Source organism: Anolis carolinensis, chromosome 4 (genome assembly GCF_035594765.1).
Source record: "Anolis carolinensis isolate JA03-04 chromosome 4, rAnoCar3.1.pri, whole genome shotgun sequence".
NCBI lineage: Eukaryota > Metazoa > Chordata > Lepidosauria > Squamata > Dactyloidae > Anolis > Anolis carolinensis.
The window spans coordinates 202270250-202292462 of NC_085844.1; the positions used below are offsets into that span (position 1 = coordinate 202270250).

A 22213-nucleotide genomic window follows, 5' to 3' on the forward strand; every position below is an offset into this window, starting at 1 on the left:
AGTGCCACCATTAAGATTTATGAACTTTCTTGTTATATGAGGCCTGAAAAGAGTTACATGAGACCTGGAAAAAACAAGAAAACTCCCAAATGGTTAACAGTGAGCCCCCAAAACTGTATACAGTATAACTTGAAAACTCATTTGGTATGATGTATGTTAAAGCAGATGAGATGCAAGCCCTAGCAAGAATGGTGATGAATTCTGGAGCTAATGTGTGAATTTTGTTACCTGCTTGGTCACTGAAAAATATTCTGTATATTTCCCTCCTTGGCTACAGAGTTGCCATAACACCTGGTTGGTTGTGATTTACCAAATTCTGAGCACATTTACTAGCTTGTTCTCATGCCCCCCTCCCCCCCATCTGATCATCCAATAGGAGTTCCAATTCACTTCCCAATGGCTCCCTCCCCTCCTCTCCCCTTGACATAAAAAACACCACTCATGACAGAACAAAAAGACCTGGTACTTAATCTACCAGGCCTCTGGTACTTAATCTAAGATCTTAGAGAATGAAGAGCTATTGACTTGAGGATCAATAGCTTCTTGAGGGAGCAGGCTTGTTTTCTGCTGCCCTGGAGACTAGGACTTGGAGCAGTAGGTTCTAATTACAGGAAGGGAGATTCTACCTGAACATTAGGAAGAACTTCCTGGCTGTAAGAGCTGTTCAGCAGTGGAACTCTCTGCCTCTAAGTGTGGTAGAAGCTCCTTCTTTGGGGGCTTTTAAACAGAGGTTGGATGGCCATCTGCCAGGGTTACTTTGTGCTTTTCCTGCATGGCCAGGGGTTGAACTAAATGGCACATATGGTCTCTTTCAACTCTATGGTTCTATTTGACAATTTTAGTTATGATGGAAATTATTATGTTATCAATCCTGCCACCTTTGCATGCAAGGTACAATAGCCAAATATTTTCAAATATTTAAGCCCTCCTCTCCTCTCACCAGATTGTTGGAATAACTCAGCATGATAGGGAAATGGGGGGAGGGGACCAAAATCTTAGCCAACAAATGGAAATCCAAAGAATTTAAGGGAGGAAAAACACAATTCCAAACAATGAAGTTGCAATTGAGAACTGATAGTCTGAGCACTAACCTGCAAACAGATGGTTCCCTATATTTAGTCAGCCAAACTAAATAGTTTTAATGACATTTTTTTGTAAAATGCTGATACTGTGATTTCTGTTTCTTACTCGAGATATTTGATAAGTTACATTGATAATGACCACTTATACAGGCATTTTTCTAGACCACTGTACTGAAAAATGGTTTACCAGAACTCAATGCATTTATGAACTGTTAGTAAAATACTACAAAAATACCTTGCTGATCAAAATTATAAAGTTAACATCTTTATTTAGAAACAATTTCGTTGTAAGATTCCTATCACATCCTTGAAATTATAATTCTTTGCACATTCCTTCACATTCTTCTTTCTGATTCAAATAATTACATAGTCCAACAAAATAAAACACATATGGTTATCATCATTTTATGGGTGAGCAGATGAAGACTTGTAGATGGCATCTACAGTATTTTGTAGCTCAAAAACTAGATCTGATAGGGGAAATGGGTGCCATTTTTGGAATCAGCAGGTCAAATATACCTAGAAATAAGCACTAAAATGTGTGTTGGGCCAGTGTTATCAGTTGAAAGGCTATACCTAATAAAGAATCTTATGAGATTAATCCCAGCCATGCATGTGCTCAATAAACGGAGATTTCATTAATGTTTATTCTTGGCTTAATATTGTTGCTTTTTTCAAAGTAAAGTAGTAGACATTCTTCAGGAGGCTTAGCTTCAAATAAGGACAGGAATAACAAACATTAAGTTATAATATGGTAACAAATATACATTTCTTGCCACTTTGAAGTCAAATAGTATAAAGAATGTGTTGAGAATGTCAAGAGTACCTGTATTTTCCATCAGTTTGGTTTTTACACAAGTATTTTGCAAACCACTGTATTCCAAAATTAGTTTGATGTTCATTAAGTATCTGTGGGATGTAAACACATTGGTAGACCAAGTACCTAGCACATTATTTCACACGACTTATATGTCATGAAACAGGCAATAAGCCCAGATTTCCAAACAAAGACTATGGTGCCGCAAGAAAGTAATAAAGCGCTTCAAGTTGTTTGGCAATATTTTATTGTCACACTGCCTTACAAAGAAGAACAAAATACTATTCTCCAACAGTCACAGTCAAATACAAGTACAGTAGTTAAGACAAAATATCAAAGTTGTCTTTGCCCATAGACTCACACACATCTCAGTGAAATAGAACGCATGCTCAGCTAGTTGAACTGAATCAGTTTTCTCCCAACTTGAACAAAACCAATAAGAAGTGCAGATAATGAATGCTAACGATACTACAGTTATGTCTCAGCAAAAAGAAGTTAAATTCATGAATGAGGAATATCAGGTACAACTCTCTTTATGGAAGTCATCTTTAAAAATAGTATTCTTTCAGGCATAGTCATTTTTATTACATATAAAGAATATGCTATTCTCATGACAAATATTACAGTAAAATAACAATTTAAGCACATTCAAATGTAATACTTTGAATAAGTTTAAATACAATATTTAAACTAAATGTGCTAAATCAGATAACATTATTTATTGTATTTTCCATTTTTATTCTATCCATTTCTCTTTCCTTTAAATGGCCAACAATGATGTCCAGCCTGGGGAGAGGCATTTCACCACTTTTCCAGGTACTTTTGGCATTCCTCACCATTTTTAACGCATGAGAAGACTTTCCTTTGGTTGATACAGTGCTTTTGTTCAAAACTGGAACTCTCCAGAGCACTAGGTTTCCTGACTTTCTGGTTTGAAAAAATGTCTTAAAGGTGAGAGAGGGCCTGAAAGTACCTGAAAAGTTGAAGTAGCAATGAGATTTGAGATCTCTGCTATAATGATTTCTTTCGGCGCAACTAAATTTAGTAGAAAGTTAGGATAAAAAGAAAGGATGGGATAAAAATGCAAGGTTGCCTTCAAGGGTTTTTTAGGTATCCAAAACAGCTCCTAACTCTTGAGAATTACCCACTGTTGCATCACAACATAATCCTACCAGCCACACCATTGGCTGATAACGGTGTGTCATTTCTGATATGAAACCAAGATATCAACAGGATCAGGCTTTACAAAGATAGACAGCAATAGTTAAATTGCTCTATATTTGCGAGAAAGTAGCCTTGAATTTAAGGGGTTTAGTCTCAGGAAACAATGTAAATAAAATTCCACTCATTAAGACTGTGTAACTTGCAGACTAGATTGCACTGTTAAAGACTCCTCCACTATTTAACTAATATGCTGTATATATTCAACAGTAATTCAGTCTTGAGCAGGTTTTAGGTCCAAAAGTGGAAGGCATAATCTAGGAGCAACTAACCAAGAATGTAGAGGAAAAGGCAAAAGAAAGCAATGTCGAAGATTGTACAAAATTGCAGCAGAAAGAAGAGTTTGTGTTCATGTTAAAGATGGCATGATGGATGAGGAGGGAAATGTGGCCATGTGATGTGTGGGAGGCTCGATTTGGATGACTCACATATGGACATGCTTCCTGCAAAGTAAGGTGCTAAGCCTAGATTGGGATGTTGGCAAGGGCAGTTGAGGGAGTGGATCATTGAAAAGAAAACTAGTAAAATCCTCATTGTTTGAGACATGCAGAGACTAGCCCACTCAACTTGGGATAGAAGGAAGGAGGAAGCTGAGGTTGCTGTAAAAGCACTGAAATTCACTTCTGTGTATTTCAAGCTGGGAGGAGTTTTCTGGGTTGCTTTTTGTTGAACTACCATTGATCCATGGATAAGTCAACCCAGGCTTTCAGTGTACATTTCTTGACTTATATATGATACTTGTGTCTAATTGTAGTAAGTTTTCCCTCTTATTTTCATCTCATAAAAGAAGTTTGAGTTACACATTCAATACTTGGAAATAAGTTAAATCACCAGGAGTTTCTACTGATGTACTCTTATTCTGAAGTCATATAACACTGGAATAGTTTATGCACCATATTTCCTAATTTTGTGGGTTCAGTTCCAAATGAATGTTTTTCCCCTGCTTATGAAAGGAAGACACTAAGGTCATTCTGAGTTCCTCCTCCATTCTCCTAGGGGAGATCTACATTGACCACTTATCCCAGAGCAGATCTGGAATGGCAAATACCAGATTGGCCTTGAGATGGTTTAGACCAAGCCTCTTCAACCTGTGGTCCTCTAGGTATTTTGGACTTTGGCTCCCAGAATTTCTCACCGTTGAACAACCTGGCTAGGGCTTCTGGGAGTTGGAAGCCCAAACACCCAGAGGACTGCAGATTGAAGAGGTCTGGTTATGACCATTACCATGGGAGAGGGCCGGGCTGTGGCACAGGCTGGTTAGTAGCCAGCTGCAATAAATCACTATGAGCAAGAGGTCATGAGTTCGAGGCTAGCCTGTGGCAGAATGAGCACCTGACCATTAAAATAAAAAATAGCCCTGCCTCCTTGTTGACCTAAGCAACCCGAAAGATAGTTGCATCTATCAAGTAGGAAATTTAGGTACCCCTTATATGTGGGGAGGCTAATTTAACTAATTTACGACACCATAAAAATCATCCAGCAACGTTTGGAATGAGGAAGTTGGCGTCACAGTGGATGATGAAGCAGCTGCTCCCCCTGTGGCCGGAATCGAGCATACTCTCAGGAAGCTGGAAAAGGTTAAATTGCCTCTATGCCTGTCTCTGTCTCTATGTTCATGTGGCATTGAATGTTTGCCTTGTATGTGTACATTGTGATCCGCCCTGAGTCCCCTTCAGGGTGAGAAGGGCGGAATATAAATACTGTAAATAAATAAATAAATAAATAAATAAATAAATATAGTAGTGCTGAACTTGGTTTGGTGTTGCCAATCAGCCACCTTTACTGTCCCCTCCTGTTTTTCTTGTCATGGTAGCCAGTGGCTGTAGCATGGGTTGTGTTGGGCACTCATCACTTGAAATGATATCAGCCAGGGCCCTATAGCAATATGGGAGGAGAGAAATCAACCCCACCTCTTCCTCCTCCCTTCGACAGGCACCGTGTCGCTCTCACCAGGATTGCTTCAGGCAATGAGCAGCCAGCACAAGTCATATTATGCTTTCTGGCCAGCATGTCCATGGATTCCCCTGGTCATAGACTGGGGGTGGGTGGGGAGTGAGTACCATACCATGTCATGGGCTGTTTAACCTGGGGAACACAGAATGGCCATGTAAAGAGTAGTGGCCGGTTCCATCTCAGAACTAGCCCAATTGTTAAATGGGCCCAAAGTTGCAGTTTTCTCAAAATTCTGGGAGAGAATTCAGAGCAGCTCACAACTTTTGTTAACACTGTTCAAGGCTGCATTAAGCAGCTTTGGCCTGTGGTAACCCAATCAGCTTTGTGTGTTGTTTAACTGCCATGGAGCTTATTCACTGGCCCTTTGTGCTAAGTGGTCAGTGTAGATGTGCCCCAGACGAGAGTTCTGTGTTTTCTTTGTTTATTTGAAGCATGTTATTGCTTTAATGAATCCTACCCTAACAATTGTACATAGATGTTAGAAAACCATACTTTAACCCCAAATTTGTTAGTCTATATCGGGAATATGGTTGCCTTCAAAGAGCCTTATGGTTGCCTTCAAAGAGTCATTGAATTCATGGATGGAGAATCCATGGATACAGAGCACCTGCTGTAATTTATTTACAGAGTGATTAGCACTCTTTACTTTTTACCCAATTTGGGTCCCCAGATATTACTGAATGACAACTCCAATCACTTTTGATTATCCACCATACAACCCAAAAGCACTTGTGGCTTTGACATCATATACAAAAGCCTTGTATCTAAATTCAAACCCCATTATCCTGAATAAACAGAACAAACTGTGGTCTTCCAGATGTTTCTGTATCACTGTAGCATAACTCCCATCAGCGATAGTCATGTCTTATGATAAGGAATAGAGGACCTGTAGTCCAACATAAAATGACACATGTGCTCTACATTATGAACTTGGTTAAAGGCACAAACAAGAACTTTTTCAGGAGAAACAGAGTGGTTCACAGTCTCATTTTTATTCCCAACTGTAGTACCATACTTTTCCCCCTGCTGAATTTCATTTTGTTAGTTTTAGCCCAGCTCTCTAATCTGTTAAAGTCATCTTGGATTCTGATGTGTCCTCCGAGGTAATAGCTACCCCTCCCAATTTGGTGTCATCTTCAAATGTGATAAGCATTCCTTCTATTCCATTGTCCAAGTCATAGACAGAACATTGTCTGTTTGGTTAAAGGTGCAAGCAGAGACTTCTAGTTTCCAGAATGTGGCAGGAGTGGGAAAGTGCTGCACTAATAAATAAAACAAACAGATTGCCAGATATGAAGAAAAACTTCTTTGAGGAGATAATATAAAAAAACCCTAGCCATAACTGTACCAGGGCTAGAGAGAATAAACTACTAAGAAATAAGTATGACTAAACTCAATGAGATTTTTCTACTGAGCTGGAATGTGAAAATTTATCTGTTTTATGTTCTTCCACCTTCAGTTTTTAAATGTCAAGTTCCTTCTGCTCAGAATATGAATAAATTTTAAAACATTGTTGAAATGAATTTTTTCCCCACTGGCACTGAAAAAGTTTAACAGATAGAGTGAATCCAAATTGTGGGGAGGCCCATGCTCTATAAAGAGATGAGGAGCCTCTTAGGAAAAAGCGACAAGTCTAATTTAGCAGAAACATGATAAAATACATAGAGATTTAAAATCAGAGTCTTAAAAAGTAAGCATTCAGAGCTTGATTATAGATGGATGGTTCTGTGAGTTTTGGTTCCCCTGAGTTCAGTTTCATAAAATCATAGGTTCTTTCCACCCTGGGTATAACAGCATTAGTGCATTTTGGTCAATTTGGTAACCTGTTTTTACAAATTTCTACTTCTGAGCACATGTGTAGATTTGCACTGACCACTAGGTCCTTAATTTGGTATTTAATATCAGTGACATGAATCATTCTAAGACACATTTATCTTTAACAAGCAAAGAAAGAGGTTAAACTTTGGAAACTTGGCACTGCTGTTAATGTTCCTAATAATTTATTCTCTTGCTGCTTCCTCCTCTTCCAGAGATATTGATGCCTCATTATAGTCATAGCTAGTAACCATTTTCTCTACATCAAATAGTTGGATTAATCACATTTTTACTCTCTCTATTTTAAGAGCTCTATTTACAAAATGCACTGGAACTGAAAACATGTTTTGGGGCAAAGATGTGATGTAGCAAGCTCAAACAACAGATACCATTCACAAACCAAGCCATGGGCTAGAAGCACCCACATTCTAAAATAGAAACAAGGTAATAGGCCCAGTGAATAATTCATAAAACAGCATAATTAAACTGAGGTGAGGGAGAGGGAAGAAAGGAAAAGAGGTTGTGACTTGGTTACAAAGGACATTTCAACTTTCCACAGCAACCAATAAAATCACCTTCCTCTGCCACTTTTAAATGTCATCTGACTAAACCAGTAGCATCCACAAATGGTTCAAACCACAACTAGCATCAGTCTTCAATAGCTCTTCATTATCCCACATACTGCATCATTGCTTACAAATTGTGTAAAATTGTTCTCAACCGGGTCAATAGGTAAAATAATAATAATAATAATAATAATAATAATAATAATAATAATAATAATAAATAGAAATCCTAAGGCATTGCTGGGGAAAAAAGAGAACATTTTTAGATCTTCAAATGATTTGATTATAGAATTTATGGATGGAGGCAGATGGAAACAAAGAAACAAAAATGGCACCAGATGGCAAACATATTTGTAAGTATCTATATACACAGGGAAAAGAAACAATTGTCTAAAATAACGTATGTGTGCCTTCAAGCTATCTGTTGACTTATGTTGAGTTATGGCGAGCTGCCTTTTGACTTATGGCAAGGAATACTCAGAGGTAGTTTTGCCAGCGCCTTTCTCTGAAATATTGCCAATAGCACCTGCTATTCGCTGGTGGTCTCCCATATAAGCATTAACCAGGGCTGATCCTATTTAGCCTCCAAGATCAGACAGTACCTGGTATCTTTTAGTATCTGCTGAAGTTTGGTTCTAGGATCCTCTGTGGATACTAAAATCCATTATATACAATGGAATAATAAAGAGGTGGGGTGGCCCATATATAAAATGGCAAAATCAAAATTTTGGATTTTTTTTGTGAATAGGAATATTTTCACGCCACTGATAGTGGACTCTACAAATGCAGAATTGGTAGTTATGAAGGGCCAACTGTAAAGAAACATAAAAAAGGAGGAAAATATAGTATATCATTGTGAATTCTTGGATCAATAAATATGTCTGTTTCATTCCAACATTTTATTCATGAAGAATAATTTTCTGGTCATCTCAGACCATGCTACAAACTATCCAAACATACATAACAGTTACAGCCCCTAATAACAATATAGATTACCAAAAGATCAAGGGAGCTAGGAAATAAATGACTACAACCTTTACCACTGGCTTGTAAAATGTATATATTAGGTGGGTCAATAAATCCTTTATGTCTTGTACACAGCACATGCTGTCTAGTATGAAGCTTTCAGGATTCCCCCTCTAAGAAAGAAAACTTGTACGTTCTGCTGGGACAGAGCAGAAAACTTATTTTTTGCTCATCCTCAATCCAACCAAAGCCATTATGGTCAAGAGTGGAACAGTCTGCGCTTAATAAGGGCAGCCAAAGCTCTTGAACAAGTAATCAATACTAGGGGGTGAGGAAAGAACAGAATGTCTCCTGCTTCTCTCTGTCCCATTCTCCTTACTACTCAATTTATCCCACATGAAACAATTACAATATAAAAGCTGCAGTTCCATGCACTCCTTTTTTTTTTTTTACTGGAAATAAGCTCCACTGGACACAAACTTTTTATTTCTGAGTAAATAAAGAAGTTAGAATAAATAGGAGTTCCGTTCAAAGTTGTATTAAGGCAGATGCACAATCATGGAAAATAAAACTGGAACGATCTTTCATTCATGCAATGTTTGTGCTACTGGTTTTCCAAGCACTGAATGGTGGATCCAGAGTTTAAATTATCAATAGGACTTAAAATCTTAGACCAGTCTCTTCCACTGTTCCGTTTACTTCTCTGGAGCTCAAGTCAATAAAAACACTTTGGAACTCAAATTTGTTTTCTTCCTTTAACAGGAGTAAATGATAAAAGTTCAGCTTGATTTAAAGATTAATCATTTAGAAACTAGGACTCCCGGAAACTATTTCAATGAAGCTAATTAAGACACTGACTAACATCAGAATACAACTACTTCTACTTAGATTTGTTTTTTAATTTTAAGAAATTGTGTGTGTGTGTGTGTGTGTGTGTGTGTGCCTTCAATTTGCCTGCTGACTTATGGCGACCCCATGGATTTCATATGGTTGTTTTAGGAAAGGAATATGCAGAGATTAATTTGCCAGTTTCTTCCTATGAAATATAGCTTACAGCGCCTATATTCACTGGCAGTCTCTCATCTGAGTACTAACCAGGACTGATCTTCCTTAGCTTCCAAGATTAGACAGGATCTGTTGTCTTTAAAGTATACTCTGCTGTAGTTAGAAAAAAAAATCTATAGTCCAAAGCAGCATATACTGTACAATGAATTCCATTAAGGATGTGCCCGGGATATAGTCAGAAGGGAAGACATGTAGCACAGCTTTACAGACAATTGATATAACAATTAAAATAGTAATCAACATAATGTATGGTTGTTATGTGTGAATTCCAACTGATGGCTATCATGTGATTTTCCTAGTCAGATTTATTCAGAGGGTAGCTATTGCCTGCAAAAGTGTGAACTTTCAATGGATTATCAAGGCTGAGAAGGGTTCTGAACTCGTCTCCCAGGGCCTTAGCGCAACACTCAAACCACTACATAACACTGGCTCATAGATTATGCTCATGCATTTCTTCGTTCTTTCTTGACTGGATTAATTTATCTACTGATTTTGTTCAGTACTACTAAGAATCTGTAGCCTACTCTTAAAAAAAGTATCCAATTTCATAATAAGCAAGTATATGCCTATCTGTGCCTTACCACATAGGTTTGCGATGGCGCTAATGACTGGCAAATGTCATTTTACATCAACATAGATGGGGTCCCAACTATCAAAAGTAATTCTCTCCAAACACTGTGTCTCATTAGGACAGATTATCCATTAGGCAAGACACTGCTGGGAGAGGAAAGCAAAACTAGGTTAGTATTTGTTCAGAAAACTTATGTGACATGAATTTATGCCACTTATACGTGAAAAACAGAGGCATAGAGTTGTATCTCCTATCTTAAAACTGTTGTTTTAACTTGTCTTGAATGCCCAAGTCATGATTTTCCAAAATCCCCCTCTCTCTCACCAAAGGGCCAAATTCTACTGAAATAAAATAAAGTTACCATCAGTGAGTGTCAACAGTCTTCTTAAACAGTTTCTGGGAAAGAATTGTCCAGCCACTTCTAACTACACATGGGGATGGGATTGGACATGTAGCACTTCTCTACTTTCTTTACATCCATTATTTAAGAGGCTTTAAAGATGGGAGTCTGGAATTTCTCTTTAATTGTGGAATGTTGCTAGTTTACATAGTATTCATAAAAGGATTCTGTGCAGAAACCCATTAACACATTTTTTGAAATAAGAGAAAGATTTACTGTGCACTTTGCAATATATTTTTGTTTCTTATAGGAGCCATAGGAAACCATGGTAAGAATTGGATAAAAGAGAAAAGGAAAAACAAAGGAGTAAAATTGGTGCTCAAAAAAAGAAAATGCATTGTGGGGAAAAGTTCAAAAGGATGCATGGCGTGAGATTAAAAACAACAATAGAAACAACATTCCAATCCTTATACTACATGAGCAGGTTTCAGTCAAGAAGAAAGAACATATTTTCTTTTTCTTACCTTCCAGAAAACTTTCTCCCATTCTGCATTTTTTAATCAGAATTTTCCAAAATTCACAAACATTTTCATATTTAGAACAAGAATTCAAGAGCAATAAACTACTTTAATACAAAGGAGTCAAAATTGACAGATTTTGTCTATCTAATGCTTTGACATCTTCATTTCAAAAGTCTAAATTTTAATATTTTTGTATTCAAAAATACAAAATGTGTGCTGAATTAGTGTTGCCACTTTCTGATTCATTGAAGTTGATCAGAGGAGATGAGTGAGAATTTCAGTTCAGTTCATATCTGAAGAATTTACCAAAATTCACAATCACTTATTTAGAGCAGAAAGAACTTGGAGGTTTCAAGCATTCGAGTACAGCAACTCCCAGTATCTTGAAATGAAAGTTTCAGATAGCAGGCAATCTGCTATCTGATTGTCTGCTCTCTGTCTCCCTACCCCTGGGGCCCACTGTTCTTTGGAAACCAGGACAACACTACTATTCTTCTAACCACAGTTACTTGGGAGTCCTATCTGTGCACCCTGTGAGGCACCGTGTGCTACAATGTTGTCTTATTTTTTGCTGCAGGTCCCTACTTTCCTACTTATGATAACAATGCCAAAAATAGTTTGCTTGGAGAATACTGTAACTACGCCATGTTCTAGAACAAAGAACTTGCTGACATAAAAGCTCACATATCATTCAATCTCTCTTTTTTTAAAACCCAGCAGAGCTGGTTCCCTCTTTCTTGCTAGCCAGTTTCCCTCATAATAAAGACCTGTAAATCTACCCTGAGTTCCAGTTTCAAGCCATGGTTAAAATGATAGCCCCAATTAGTGCTTGATTATGGTTACTGCTACTGCGCAGAGCCAGTTTCAACTTTTGCAGTCTACCACTATTTGTCAATTTACCTGCCCTTCTACTTTGAGCAAATCTTCATCTAGTGGACCTGCTTGTCCTTCTCTTTGTTCTTGTCTCTGTTTGTATACTTTGGGAGAGGAGATGAACAGACAATAACTGTAGGAACTCAGGTGAGGGTTCTTTCGGTCAACATACGATCCTGCTGATGAATTCAAATTCAGGATTTTGAAGCATGTGGGGACAGGGAACCTTTCTGAAATGCGGACTGCAAGGAAGTAGAAGATGCCCCAAATGCTACGTGGTATAGAAATAAGATATCCCTCTAACTGCCGCATTGAAACTCTCACTGCATCAAATGGTATTATACTCTACTAGAGGTACAAAGGCAGTGGCAAGAGAAGCTTCCTCTTTGCACAGGTTCATCGGGCATCAAGATGTGTAATGGCACGGGCAGGAATGATATAGCCCAGGCAGAAGAGCTGCCATTGCTCTGTTTTGCTGCAGCACATATGTTTATTCGAGTGCATTATCCACAATACAAATTCAAAATATATGCATTGAATTTTTGAAACAAGCCAATTGTAACAAATAAAAAACAAGGAATAATTTGCTAGGATACAAGAAAGTATATAGGTATGCACAAGGGCCTGAGCACGTTCTCTATGGGGTTTCTTCTTCCATGCTATATTAAACAGTTTTTTAAAGTTATCTTTATTTCAAAAGCTATTTGTCACATGGAATAAAAAATCTACTTTTCATAAAACACAAAGTCAAAATCCCCCGGGACACACAGAACCAGTTCTTTATAGATGTTAGCCTTCAACCTAATAATTATATAAGAAGTCTAGTTCATTTATTTTCTAATGAACTGAAAATTTAAAAATGCAAGCCTGCAAAGTCCCTGAAACTGTCTTATACTGTCACTACAAATAAAAAGCAGTTCAGACCCAAGGCTATGATCTGCAAATAGCAAAAGTATTCCTAAGACGCCACCCTCTCCTTTGCTGAATGGATAACATGCAGAAGAGAGTATCATGATATCTGCCCTGAGCTCAGATATACTTCAAGACATGGAAAAATAGAGTCAGTGAGAGGGGTCCAGTCTCTTCCTATGGCCATGGGTGTCTGGACCAGGGTCAGAACTGTATATGCAATGAAAACGCCCTAGACGGAATGATGCAATAGACTTCATCACTAGGCCATCTATTAAAACACATATTATGAACTGAATGAAATGCAATGTTTTTGTTTTGTTTTTTGCTGTTTCAGACTAGAACTGTGACTAAATACCAGGAGTGGTTAATCCAGCTCCCTGAACAAATGAGAAAGGCACCAAGAAAAACAAGTAATACTATTCCATTTATATACACAGTCCAAGTCAACATAAAACATTATACTTCATATATTTCTCCTTCAGTTCAGCAGATATGAAATAAGCTAGAGTTAATATGAGGCCAATGGTGGCTGATAGGAGTTCCTCAAATACGGATACTCAAGAAAGATGGTGTGACGCATTTAGATTAGAGATTTTCATCTGCTTCTGCTCTGCAGAGTCAGCTTTTAACAAGCAGCACCAGAGACTACAAACGCAGCTTTGCCACCAAGTGCCATCAAAGGACTGATGTAGAGGCAAGAGGTTTGGTCATTTTGCAAAGCAATGAAAAATAGTAGCAGTAGTAAGTAGAAAGGACAAGAAATCTATGAGATATAGGGGTCTTTCTGCTTCTTTGGCAGGGTAATAACAGGTGGAGAAATTAAAGAAAATCAAAGGATAGAGGGATAGATCTATACATACTGTCAATCCTCTGATAATAAGGGCTCCATCCTGACAGAGAGCAGAAAAATCAATAAATATAATAATGGCAATCATGAAGACATGAAACAATCATAAACACATATAACACCTTCAGATGTGTAACATCTATGTAAGAACGCAGATATAAGTATTAACCAACCCACAATTACTATTTGAAAAGTCAAAGACTTTCTGCTTGTGAGTAGAAAGTTCAGCCATTTCTGAATCTAACTTTGGGATTTCTGTTTAGTTTTTTGAGGGGACCGATTGTTCCCACCACCACACCCAAATTCCTTAAACTCTCTGCTATGTTACATTACCGTTCATTTGCACTATCAATTTCTTTTATCATTTGGATACTCCTGTACCCCCACTTTGGATTTATTATTGTACAATCTAGATCAAGGAGCATTTTTTAATGTGACGCAGGTAAATACCTTGAGAGAGAAATGTGCATATTATGACCATCTAGAGTAAAACTATGATCCTTCTGAGCTTAGTTTCTGGCAAAATGAACATGCAAAGTTGCACAAGAAAGTACAAGGAACTGCACACAATTAGATAAACAATTTGATTGAGGTTAATCTGATTAATTTGGACTCAAGCAACTATTGAATTTTTGCAAGGCAGACTGAATTGTAACCATAATATGACATGCGTATGAATTTATATTTGGGTTTAGACTACAGCAGAAGAGAGAACTCATCACAAAATTAAGGGGTTTCTCCTAGTTGTATGTCTCTGAATCACAAGTAAACATAATCTGGAATATGCTAGAGGTAGATGGTGATGCAGCAAAATGGCTACTGAAGCAACTACGTGGCATCATTCCTATCCTGGCAAGCAATTCTGTAAGAAGAAGCAGTAGTTCTAAGAAAGACTTTGAGTTAATCTAATATTTTATTTTTAAATACTGATCCTGCAGAGAAACGATTCTCCCTTGCCATCCACCAGTGATATACAGTCCCTCTAAATAAACATTGAATGTTCATGTCCATCCATCAATAATAGCCATAACAGATTCTCTTTTCATATTTCTTGCCCGGGGGGGGGGGGGGGGGGATAGGAGAGAAATATCACAAATAAAGGCCACACCCAAACCAAAAAATTACTACTAGATACCAGTTTAAAATCACTCAGTGAGACTGCGTCATAGATTTTTTTCTTTTGGCTGTGGGACTCAAGATGCGGGATCATGCTTTATAAGCATACGGTTTTTTTTTTACATTCTATTAGAAAATAAAGGCAGGAAGAGAGATCTCAGAACTATTCTCCTTGCAGCATCAGAAAAAGCCGACACAAAGCCCTATACTGTTGGTTTTATCCTAAATACAACATGGAAATTAACAGCAGCAGTGCTGCAAGCTCTGAATCCAAGAACAAAATGGCCAGGGGTGCCATTACCTCCAGCTATATCCTTCTGCTATTAGCTGGGGTAGAAAAAACATACAGACACTATGATCATGTATAATGTATTTTAATATGGAAGCTTTTGATACCGGTTTCTTCCTCCCTCAATACCCCTCTGTTTTTGGTCCTGTCTTCCACCTTCTCAAGGAAATAAAGTCAAACTTGGTTGTGTCACAACTGAAAATTAGGGAGGGAAAAAGCACTATTAGGAATTATGCCCATCTGTTCCTTTAGACACCACCAATAAAACCATAAACAAAAGTTGTTCCTGACTTATGGTCCCATCTACTGTGAGGCTATACTTCATTCAAAGTGTGGAGTACTAATGCAATGGAATGATCCCAGGGCTACTAGGGAGAATTCTGGCCTCAGAAAAAACAGCAATATGAAAAATATCCTACAGTTCTCAACATCCCTCTGGTGCAGATCATATCACACCCACTTTGCGGAAAACACAGACAAGCAAAAATCAACAAATTAGCTCAAGGTCATGAATCCAAGCCAAAAAAAAAACCCTGGAGCCACACAAATTCTGTACATTTCAAACACATATAGTAGCCAAGCTCATTTACCTCTGATGCCATTGTATTAATGATTCCAGTTGCACAGGATGGACAACCTTGCTTTCCCTATGAAACAAACGAAAAGTAATGCCTTATAGTCTCCATATCCCAAATATTCAAATAGCCGTTATACAAGTAGCCATTGTTTGTGGTAGTACATGCTAACAAGAACTAATCCAGTTCTAAAACAACAACGACAATGAAAAACAAACACATCCAGGCCTGGCAAGAAACACAGAAACCGGGAATAAATCTCTAAAGCATTCTCTTAGATATTCAGAACATCACTGACTCTGTAGAATTAAGGAAAGTAAAGTAATGTTCCATCTGTATTCCTCATTTACAAATCCAGACAACTCCCCACCCCCAATATAATAAGGTACGCCATAAGAGAACTCCAGGTGTTAAGAAGGAAATATGCAACCCCTAGTGGCCATCTCTAGAACACACAAAAATGTTTGATTAGATGGCGTCGGTAAAAATGAATTTTAACCCAGAGCACTGCTGACCTACCCAGCTGCGTTGTATTTTCCTTGTTCCTGCCGAAAAGAATCACGATTTCAGCCAACATCCATTGCTTCCCCAGACCAGCCATTGTAATTGTGTCTCCAGTACGTCTTCTTCTGTGGATCTAGCACTGCAGGATGCAAGACTGTCCTGGAGGTGAGAGCTCTGCACAGTAAGGGCTCACCGGGAAGCGGGGAAAGATGTTGCACCTAAAATGAGAGAATTTCAAATTAAACAAAATACTTGGCTAAGGAGAGGATAAAAGAAACACGGAGGCAAGTATGAAACAACAAATGGGCAGGGTCTATCTGCCATGTCTCCTCCTTTCTTCATTCCATATAATGTCTGTCACTAGAAATGCCTTCCTGGTTATTACTCCTTCCCTGATTTAGCTAGTGAACGAGAACAACAGACTATGCGCAATTGCTTTTCTTGGGGCTTTCAAAGCCTGCTGGCAAGTACACATCTTAAAACAACACTTGAGAAGACAGAGTACTCAAAACGAAATCAAGATGGAGAATCAAAATGCATCTGACTTAGTACCAAAGCCAGCAAACTGCTGCCGAACGACTGGCTCTGCACTTGACTCTCTCGGTGCCGGTGAGTCACCCACACGAATCCTTACACCATCATAAAACCTTCCACTTGCTGGAGCATTTTATGAGAAAGCACCACAAGAAATGCATACTTCCATGGTATGAAATAATTCAAGTTATTCCCAATTTCAATGTAGGTTCCAAGGAGAAGAGAATATAGATCTTAGTTTCCAGAACAGAATCACCTATTTTCTTTTTGGTTGAAATTGGCTTAGGGACGAGCCAGAAAAAAAGGTGGGGGCACAGTTCATCAAACGGTTAAAGCAAATACCATGTTTCCTGTAGCTTTCAAACTTAAATGCCAAATGCCCCCTACTTTCTCCCCAACTGATCTGGTTTTATTCTTCTGAACTACCTGGATATCTTTCACCAGCCATCTTAGAAATCTCAGTTGCCTCATTTCAAAAAACCAAAAAGAGAGAAATCAACCCACATATTTCTAACCACTAAGTTCTGTTGCCATTCAGTCCAGTAACAGCCCTGGCTTTGCATTTAAACTGATGTAAACTAGGACACATTTCAGGGTATAGTTCTGCCTGGATTTTTATAGAAACACCAGTGAGAGGCACTCTCCCTGCCCCAAAGAGTTTGCAACAGAAATAAATGGCTTGAGTTTTTTCCACTCACAGACAGAGGTAGACACTCGCAAAAGTCTCTTTTTGTTTTCTCCTCTGAAGCCTATAATAATGTCACGTCATCGTGGCTGGTCTCACAGCAGCCGGAAATACGCCTGTCACTGATGCAACCCAAGTCACAGAATATTTGTTTTTCCTTCTGCGTCATTTGCACAAGCAATAAAACTAATCCACAATAGTCAAGTTCCTGCTTCTTTTTTTTTGGTTGTGTGTGTGTGTGTGTGTGTGTTTTTTTTAAATAGCCAGTTCTGAGAGCACAGACACGTTCCAAAATGCCTGCTTTGAGGGAAAGGGGGGGGGGGGGTGGAGAGAAAGAGGAGGTGGTGGAGGGAGGGGAAAAAAGCAAACAGACAATATTTTAAGTCACAAAGTGTTCTGAACCTCTTTTAAAGCAAGAGGAATGGAACATTTAGATTTGATATCCTGACCCCAGCCAATCGGAGGCAGCTTTCCACCTGCCAGGGGCTTTTCCTCCAATAGAAACCTGTATTTAGAAGGAGAGCCCTCCCCAGCCAATCATGTGCCTGCTCAGGCACTCAGTTAATGATGCAGCAGTACAGGGAAGACTATCACATGTGAGCTGGAAGGCTGCCAACATGGAGACACGGAGAGAGCAAGGTAAACAACTTTCCAACGCCAAAAGGATGACATTTAATTGCTCAAGGCTATCTCCCCTTCCTAACTCAGACTCTCCCTCAGCTGCTCAAGGGAGTCACAGTGTACCTGTCCTCCCTGGTGCTTTTTGAAAAACCCAGAAAAGTGCCAGGAAAGGATCACTGCGTCATCACTTGACACTTTCTGAACTATGCAGATACAGGCTTCCCAGCTTTTAAAAAAATCCAGACTCATTTGGTTCACCTTTCTGCCAACTCCTTGTTGTGCCCAGGGTTAAAAGTGGAACAAAAGGATGAGAGGGTACTAGTGGCAACACTGTAAAGTCTTGCTCTCCTTTCCTTCTCTCCTCAAAACTGCATCAGCAGCTACGCAGTGGCATTTTCCAATCTGTACCTTCATGCTGTTGATCTGACGCAGGACACAGTAACATTGAAACACCGAAAAATAAAGAGGCAGAAAGTTTGGGGGACCGGGGACGAAGAGGAACCTTTCACCAAAACACATATAAACACAACCAAACAATCAGTTCAATACCATCCCCCCCACCCTTGATCAAAGGATACGTACGTAGGGGGAAAGGAACCATAAGATGTGTTCGTCTACACCTGTGTGCAGTCCTCAACTCTTGGTTTGCTTCGCCGCAGCACCGAACATTCGAGAATTTTCCTCCTATTAACCCTTCCTATACCTGCCCCCCCTTCCTGGCGGGATTAACTGCGTTGCATCTTTCCGGTATCATTGCTGGACGAAATCTGCTGGTACTGAACAAGCTGGCAAGTAATATTCTTTTTAGGTAAGAAGAGCCATACAAGAAGATGCCGGAGAGGTAAAGAAGCCATGCTTCCCCGTGTTGTTATTACTTCTCTTTCCTGATCTCTCTCTCTCTCTGTCTGTCTTGCTGCAGCAAGGCTGTTGCTAGTAGACCTATCGACAGAGCTTGCTCTCCTTCACTCACTCCCTCTCTCCCCCTCTGTGCTGTGTGACGCAGCTCAAAATTCTCCACGCTGCTCCTTGTGTTTTAACAGTAGAATTGCAGCTCTCCCCAGAGAGCCGATGCCAGCAGTGCCAGGGCTGGACAAACCAGGAGAGAAAGTCACTCCCCGGGCTAAGCACCCAAGTTATTTATATCTCTGTGTTCCCTTCCTCACCTTGGCTTCTTTGCTTCACTTCCAAGATTCCCCTTTCCCCCCTTATGTTCGCAACATCAGCTTCTTGCAGCTCCTTTATTGTTACACTAACTACGTGAACTCTTTTAGTTGAAGCACAGATTAAAAGAGAAACAAATGTGCGTGTCCTTTCCCCCTCCTTCCATTGACAGAAAATGACGAAGCAAACAAAAAGATGATTATTATCATTTCCATTCCAGTCCTCAAGAAAAAGCAATGAGCTGTGCAGCATTCTCACTGTTCACTTTGGAACAACAGAAAAGGGCATTTCAGTTCTGAAAAGACAGCGTCTCTCTCTCTCTCTCTCTCTCTCTCTCTCTCTCTCTCTCTCTCTCTCTCTCTCTCTCACACACACACACACACACACACACACAGACATGTATGCATGCATGCCTTTTAATTTTTCCATTATCTGAGAACTTCCCCATTCTATTCCAGTCCATTTTGACAAAAAAATTGTGGGCAAGGAAGAAAGGGCGAAGTATCTTTTTCCCAGGGAAGAAGCAAAACTAGAATTTCAATGCCAGTGATTTTGCAGGTCTAGGGCAGTGGTAGTGTTGCTTGTGCCTCGGGAAAATTTTCAAAAAATCCAGCTAATCACTTCAACGTGGCAGGACCTAAGAGCGGCAAATGCTTTCCCTCCAAAATGTTCCTGAGGCTTTGGATATTCGATCCTCTGAGAACCAGCTATGTGTTAACCCTTTCCAACCTATTGATAAACTTATCCTGAGGTTAAAAGGGCTGCCCAAAGCTGAGAAGAAACCATTAGGGACACTTACGGAAAATGATCATGACAAAAGAATGCAGCTTGAGAAGCAATGAATGAGAACCATTACATGAAAGACCACATTCTTTGCTCTGTAGGAACAAGTGACAGAAATAAGATAAACAAACCCTGTGAAGATCACCCTTAAACAAAAACACAGGGTAGTGTTAAATTTTGCACTGGAAGTCTTTGACAGCACTTTGGATTGTTGCTTTCATTGCTGTTGTTATATCCAGTGATTCTTCCCCTGTTCCTTGTTTCTTTTTCTTTACAAAGCTATTTTAGAATACTTCACTGTCTGAAAGTGACATCTGTTGGGCACAGATGCATGCAAGAACAATTGCAAAACTTCCAGAGCTCAAAATGCATCGGAGGAAAAGGCAAACAAGAAGAACAGGGTTGAAGTACAAGGCACTTCCATGGCTGCAAGAATTTTGGTGGAATTCCCTTTATGTTTAACTAACATTTCTCACTGACTGTTCTTTTCCATATAAAAAAATCACACTGGCATGTCTCTGTTGTTCATATGGATCTGCCTTCTTTGTGTCAAATGGCACACCAAATTAATTCAGGTAAGGGACTGGGGCCTGACATTTCGATATCTGAAAGCTGTCCTTTGCTAGGAAAATCTTTTTAATAGTCTTTTATTGTATCAATAACCAAAAACAAGTAAATAGAAAGTAAGAACAATCATTAATGCTATTATACAAAACAAAACAAAAGGCAAAACAATGTAAATAAAACCTAGAAGAAAAAAGTTGGTGTACACATGGCACAGCTTGTGTTCAAAAACTTTCAACAAATATGGTACTCCCTGATACCGATCTCAGAAAGTACGGCTCTCTGCAAGAATCAGGACTGCAAGAGTTCCCCGGATCCTCCATTTGAGGAAGACTAGAACACATCTGCGCCAGAAGAAAATGACTGCCGTGCCTTTACATGTCTTACAAGCACAAACTGTTCCCAAAAATGAAATGTGCCCACATATTTCTTTATTCATAACTATGGTGCAACCTGTAATATTCAAATTATAGGGTAAAGGTACTACAGCATTCTTTTGAGCTGTAACATGGGAGAATGCCAGCAACAGTATTGGTAGAACAGTATTTAGAAAGAAGGATCTAAGTAGGCATGTGGTACCCATCTATGACCAAATTATTTCAGGCATTCAAGTGGAAGCACATTTGTATTTGGCCACAGAATATATATCTCCATGTACTTCTCAAACAGTCACTATTGGGCAGGCCCCTAGCTCTGATAAGGTTTACGTTAAGCTGTGTGGTTTGACCCTGAATTACCACTGGAAGGTCCAGAAATTATTTCCTTTTAGAAATCTAAAAAGAAACAGGGCAGACAGTTGTGAAGTATAACTGCTTTTGTCCTCCTGTGCAGAAACAGTTGGGAAGACTGCTGTTTCAAAAGGCAGTATCTTCCACACCCCCTTCCTCAGTATTACAGAATGTCTACTTTTCTTCTCAGCATGGGAGTAAAGTCAAGAAGATCAGTAGTAGTCTAATGCTGAAAGTGCAAACAGTATAGAAATGAAATATACTACTGAAGTCAAACACAGAAAATGAGCCATGATTGTTTTTTTAAAAAGATGGCATAGAAGTTTCAATAATTGGCCCAAAAGCTGCATCCCTGAATATTTTTCAGGGGTTTTTTTTTGTCTGAAAAGTACTGAAATCTGCAGAGAAAAGGAGAATGATCTGCATGTGTTTGTTGACTGACATAATTTATCCCTTAAAAAGCAGAACACATTTTGGTCTCCAACAAATAGATTGGCCATTTTTGACCTGGTGGGCGGGGAGGATAATTAGTTCACAGACAGAAATTTCAGAAATATATTTTCTCCATTAACTGGACTGAAAAGTAACCAAGCACTGAAATTATCACAGGTCCAGATAGGACAGAAGGCAAATAAGCAAACATATTAATATCTCTTCATTATCAGCAAGGCAAAAAGACATGCCCATAATCCTGATTTTGGTTAAACAATGAAACAAGCCAATACAAGAAACAACATGCTTAATACAGAGGCTCTGCTGCATGAGCCATGCTGAAGCTAAGTTTTGCTGCTTCTTCCTCTCTGATCAAAGAGCGGAACTAGTTCACACGTGGTTACGTTGGTAAGGATCAAATCAGATAATCAGAACTGGCATGTCATCATGATTCTAGTATCATGCACATAGAGCTGAATTCACATGCATGTCAATTCTCCTGTATTTGACACGATTACCTATCAGTATGCCTACAAAAGACAGTTTAATAACCATAGGGATAATGTGGATTACTACAAAGGGCTGCCTACCTCTGAAAAACGGTAACTCAAGCTTCAATTTGCATAGTCTCCCCATGGGTTTCTTATGGGTACAGGAAATGACAGTGGTTAA

At 39.0% G+C, this 22213-nt stretch overlaps 1 long non-coding RNA gene across 9 annotated transcripts in view; it reads right to left on the reverse strand.

Annotated features, from left to right (window-relative positions):
- LOC103279809 (uncharacterized) overlaps nucleotides 1-22213 on the reverse strand; it is a 72071-nt gene that overhangs the window by 24141 nt on the left and 25717 nt on the right. For 2 of the 9 annotated variants that reach the window (XR_010005516.1, XR_010005517.1), the window contains exons 2-3: nucleotides 16049-16251; nucleotides 15545-15601 (exon numbers count right to left, since the gene is read on the reverse strand). This is a non-coding gene — a long non-coding RNA (uncharacterized LOC103279809). Of the gene's footprint in view, nucleotides 1-15544; nucleotides 15602-16048; nucleotides 16252-16585; nucleotides 17234-17265; nucleotides 17729-18455; nucleotides 19434-22213 lie in introns of those variants that run through there. The other 7 variants (XR_010005514.1, XR_010005518.1, XR_506985.3 and 4 more) reach the window with 7 other exon arrangements.